We start from the raw sequence: 6,000 nt of genomic DNA on the forward strand, positions 1-6,000 counted from the left end.
TACTGTTCGATAGCAGTCGCTATCTCTCCCTTTTTCTTCACCAAGGCTGCCATCGCGCGAAGAGAGGTGATGTCTTTATTTAGACAAGACACTTGGTCACGCAAGCGGCGAACAAGGCCTGATTCATCATTACTCGAAGGGTTCGGAAAAAGCTCAGCACGGGAAGAAGATGAAGGAATCTGCAGTACAGTCCCCAGTTCAGACCAGCATTAACATAAAAACTCCCATCGGGAGCGCTTGGCATATATGATACATTCAAAAGGATGTTCGAATTGGCAACAGAGCCGAAATAAAACTGGACTACGTCAAGTTACGGTTGATCTTATTTACAACAAGTCAAACAAAAGTTCAAGGGTTCGCCGATGATGAACCAGGGGCAGATTCAGGAATAGGCTTGGCTTGTGCTTCATCTACCAGCTTCAGAAGTTGATTGGCACAAGTTACTGCCGATCTTTTGAAAGGCTCAAGGTCGACTAAATGGTTGTCATCGTCGACAGGCAATGCCTTAGATAACTTCTCCAATTCTGACCCCATCCCATGGCCCATGAGCAACTGGAAAGTAAGAGCCGCCCCAAATAAGCGGTTACGGCGTTTCAATACCTCCACAGGCTCGGAAGGATCAACAAGGAAAGCATCCGCCATCTCGTCGAGAGTCTTGTCCTGCTTCATCTTCGGGAAGATCATCGAGTATAGCCTCGACAACGCTCCTTTGGTCTTTTGCAAAAGTCCAAGGACTTGGACATTAGACTCAGCGGCAAGCGACAAGGCATCGGTTGTAGAGTCCTCCCGAAGCTGATGACGTCGAGTGACAGTTATGTCGGTGGCCTCTGAAAGAAAGACAGATCAATAATCAATGAAGAAACACCAAGAAAGAAACGGTGTACCATGGATTTTACCTAATAAATCCTTGATGGATTCGCGGAGGACACCTTCCTTCTTGTCGACTGCAGCCGCCGCCGCACGCCTGGCATCTTGTTCATCCTTCAGCCGTTGCTTCAGCTTCTTCACCTCCTCCTTTAGCAAGGCGTTCTCATTCTTGGCGTCGGTAGCAAGCCTGTTGGCTTCAAGCACCTGGTCAGCCGAAGATCTGATAGTCTTTCGAAGTTGGGAGTTTTCAGCCTCAAGTCGGGAGAATTGTTCGGCGAAATCCGCTACAGCATCGACTGTAACGTAAATCGGCTGCAGCAAGAAAAATCAAGAGGACTCAGTCGACAGAAACTCGACAAAGCAGGGCAGATTAAGTACTTACATGATCGCGACCAACCGACGGAGTGGGAGCATCGCCAGGAGGAATAACTTCGACACTGGAATCTTCTCTACACCCGTTCGCGAGGGAGGTGTCGACTTGGCGGGAGAGGGATTAGATTCCTTAGCCGATGCGGCTCTCCCAGAGGCTAATTTGGCCCTCTTCGCGAGAGGAACTTCATCATCATCATCATTAGAGCTACTTAAGTGCAGTGCATGATTAGCATACAAAGTGATAGGAAATAAATCAAGAAAAGAGTATAGATGCTCACAGGTCCAGGTCATCTTCGCCTGCGAAGAAACTTGTTGAACTCTTCTTAGCAGGAGGAGGCGAAGCAGTTCCATCGGCATCATTATCTCCTCCGCTAGGACTTGATTCAGCCGTTGTAATGAAATCGTCGTGTATCTGCTTACGGCGCCTGCTCCTGACGAAGGCATCATCCTCGGCAGCTTCTTCCTCTTGGACATCGCTGTCCTCGAGGGCATGCTGAGCATCCTCGGTCCCCTCAGAATCATCATCGTCATCCTCTAGTACCACACCGCTTTCGGGTGTAGGAGGATAGCATTGGGCAACGGCGGGGGCCTGTCGAAGAAAAGAAATTTGTGAGACACAACGGAAAAAGGAGTAACAACAGGAAACAAAAAACAACAGAGGATTACCTCAGTCGGAAGATGGTAAAAATCATAAGGAGGACGAGCCGATATCAGGACGATGTTGTCCTTCGTGCTAAGGCACGTCAAGCGGCGGACTTCATCCCGGAGGTCTTCAGCCGAAAGGTCGGCAGAGCTGACTCTAGACCTATCGTCCTTGCCCGTGTAAAGCCACAGTTGATGGGGTCGAGACATTAACGGTTGCACTCGACGTTGTAAAAACACTGAGACTACCTAAGTGCCGCACATCGTCAAGCCTCCCGTATTCTTCAGGATGACGACTTGCTCGAATAGCTTGTCGGTTGTCGCTCTCTCTTCGGGAGAAAGGGCGTTTTGCCAGGACTTCTTCGGCTTAGCTATCAGTTTATCTTCAAAAGGAGGGAGGTTTGAGCGCCGTCCAGGCACCAAAGGGTCTCGCAGATAAAACCACTTGTTGCGCCAGCCCTGGACGGACTCCTTCATTGGATAGTCGAAGTAGTCGACCTCCTTCCTAACAACAAAGCCAACGCCACCGACGACGGGGGGGCCATTGCTGTCATTGTGGCGCTTCACGTAGAAGATCTTCCTCCAAAGACCCCAGTGAGGGTCAATGCCGAGGAAGGCCTCGCAAACAGTGATGAAGGTAGAAAGGTGGAGGATGGAGTTTGGGGTCAGCTGCCAGAGCTGGATCCCGTAAAAGAAAAGAAGAGAGCGAAGGAACTCGTGGGCCGGAAGAGAAAGACCGCGGAACAAAAAGGCAACGAACATGACAGTGAAACCCTTCAGGGGCTTTGGGCGAGAAACCGCACCTGGAAGACGAATATCATCCTCAGATGCGGAGATGAAGCCGAGGGCGCGCAGCTTGTTGATGTCGCGGTTGGAAATGGCGGAGGCACTCCAATCGCGGCTAACTTTGGCCGCGTCCGAAGTGCTGGCACCCTTCTTCTTGCCCATGGCGTCTGAAGCTTTTGAGGGAAGGACAAAGGAAGCAGGAAAGGACGGGCGAAGAAGATGAGCAGTGGGAGGCGTAAAAAAGTAAAAACGAGGAAGCCCTCTATTTATGCCATAAGAATTAGCGTGAGATCGTGGCCATAACTCCACAGACGTCGTGGGAGGTGGAGCGGATCTGGCTGTACACGTGGCGCTCGAAAAAGGAATGGAACCGGCGACCCATTATTCCCACGTCGCGCGAAAATCGAGGAAACGCCTCGGTCGCTGCGCGTGCACTGGTCAAATCCTAAAAACTGCCCGCGCAGAACTAGGGTGGGCCCGTTAGGTCAAGTCTTGTCAATCGAGCCACGGCAGCGGCGCGTCATCAATGACATCATGGGCGCTGTCAAAGACAGTCGAAGGAATGAAAAAAGTATTGGATGGTGAATTTGAGTCTATGCACAGATTGCAAAGCATCTGCACTTAGTCTCGGGGGCTACTCCCATCGAGAGCGCTGGACGCGCACCCGACAAAATGAGGACTCGAAGAAATTGAAAAGAAGGCCTTGCAAGAAGAGATAATTGTTCGACTCGAGTCTGCACCCGGTTGCGAGCACCCGTGCCCAGACTCGGGGGCTACTCCCATCGGGAGCGCTGGACGCGCACCCGACAGAACTTTTTTCGCACTCTAGGATCATGCCCGGGGACTTGATTCTGTGTAGGGTAACGTTGTTTTGTCGTCGGCAGTTAACCAGCAAAAGTTGGGCACGTTATTCATTATCCCTTGCATGAGGAAAATATATCGATGACCAATGAAGACTTGCAGAAAAAACTTCGACAGAGAAAAATGTTCGAGTGGTACAACTTGAGTCTACGCACGGATTGCAAGCATCCGTACCTAGACTCGGGGGCTACTCCCATCGGGAGCGCTGACGCGCACCCGATAGAAGAAGATGATGCAGACAGAAGGAAAACAAGAACGACTGAGGAGAAGGACATCGAAGAAGGCATGCTTTAGTCTCTACCCGAACTACCTTCGGCTAGACACTCGGGGGCTACTGACGTGGGCATTACCCTTCGGCTAACCAATGTTGCCCTATCATGTATTTCCTAGTTGGAGGCCCATGAAGGCACTCGATGGCAAGGTGGGCCACTAGGACGGTGCGGCAGAAGATTCCTTAGATTACAAGACACGGAAGGAGCCGAACAAGGAAAGTTTAGAGATAAATCTACTGTAAACCTAGTCGTACTCGATGAGACCTCTCGGGACCTGGCCTCCTATATAAAGGCCAGGAGAGAGGCTGTCGAGGGACAGAATCAATCTTAGCGATCTTAGCCAACAGAAGCCTAGAGCTAGGTTACCCTAGTACTTAGCTATCTCGACGAGATCTCAGCCGAACTATTCGGCACCCCATTGTAACCCATTATCATCATAATCAAGAACAGACAGGCAGGACGTAAGGGTTTTACCTCATCGAGGGCCCCGAACCTGGGTAAATCGCTCTCCCCGCTTGTCTGTGAACCGATGTCTCGTGTCAGCTTGCAGGATTCCATCAACCCTAAGCCCCTATCGGAGGGCATTGCCGAGGAGCACCCTCGACACTGGCACTAACCTATTGAGGAGATGCCGAAGAGCCAGTTGCTGTTTTCTGCTGTTTTTGGTTTCAGAAATCCTACAAAGGAAATATTCTCGGAATTGGACGAAATCAACGCCCAGGGTCTTATATTTCCACGAAGCTTCCAGAAGACTGAAAGGGTTACGAAGTGGGGCGACGAGGCGCCGCCACCATAGGGCCGCGCGGCCAGACGGGGGCCCGCGCCGCCCTATGGGGTGGGCCCCTCGCGCCGCCTCCAACCCTACCCTTCCGCCTACTTAAAGCCTTCGTCGCGAAACCCCCTGTACCGAGAGCCACGATACGGAAAACCTTCCAGAGACGCAGCCGCCGCCAATCCCATCTCGGGGGATTCAGGAGATCGCCTCCGGCACCCTGCCGGAGAGGGGAATCATCTCCCGGAGGACTCTTCATCGCCATGATCGCCTCTGGATTGATGTGTGAGTAGTCCACCCCTGGACTATGGGTCCATAGCAGTAGCTAGATGGTTGTCTTCTCCTCATTGTGCTATCATGTTAGATCTTGTGAGCTGCCTATCATGATCAAGATCATCTATTTGTAATGCTACATGTTGTGTTTGTTGGGATCCGATGAATATGGAATACTATGTCAAGTTGATTATCAATCTATCATATATGTTGTTTATGTTCTTGCATGCTCTCCGTTGCTAGTAGAGGCTCTGGCCAAGTTGATACTTGTAACTCCAAGAGGGAGTATTTATGCTCGATAGTGGGTTCATGCCTCCATTGAATCTGGGACAGTGACAGAAAGTTCTAAGGTTGTGGATGTGCTGTTGCCACTAGGGATAAAACATCGATGCTTTGTCTAAGGATATTTGTGTTGATTACATTACGCACCATACTTAATGCAATTGTCTGTTGTTTGCAACTTAATACTGGAAGGGGTTCGGATGATAGCCTGAAGGTGGACTTTTTAGGCATAGATGCATGCTGGATAGCGGTCTATGTACTTTGTCGTAATGCCCTGATTAAATCTCATAGTAGTCATCGTGATATGTATGTGCATTGTTATGCCCTCTCTATTTGTCAATTGCCCAACTGTAATTTGTTCACCCAACATGCTATTTATCTTATGGGAGAGACACCACTAGTGAACTGTGGACCCCGGTCAATTCTTTACATCTGAAATACAATCTACTGCAATACTTGCTGTTCTTCGCAAACAAACATCATCTTCCACACTATACGGTTAATCCTTTGTTTTCAGCAAGCCGGTGAGATTGACAACCTCACTGTTACGTTGGGGCAATGTACTTTGATTGTGTTGTGCAGGTTCCACGTTGGCGCCGGAATCCCTGGTGTTGCGCCACACTACACTCCGTCACCAACAACCTTCACGTGTTCCTTGACTCCTACTGGTTCGATAACCTTGGTTTCTTACTGAGGGAAAACTTGCTACTGTATGCATCACACCTTCCTCTTGGGGTTCCCAACGGACGTGTGTTAACTGCAGGCATCAAGCTCTTTTTCTGGCGCCGTTGCCGGGGAGATCAAGACACACTGCAAGGGGAGTCTCCCACTTCCAATCTCTTTACTTTGTTTTTGTCTTGATTTACTTTATTT

The sequence above is a fragment of the Lolium perenne genome, chromosome 3 (assembly GCF_019359855.2).
Source record: "Lolium perenne isolate Kyuss_39 chromosome 3, Kyuss_2.0, whole genome shotgun sequence".
Taxonomy (NCBI): domain Eukaryota; kingdom Viridiplantae; phylum Streptophyta; class Magnoliopsida; order Poales; family Poaceae; genus Lolium; species Lolium perenne.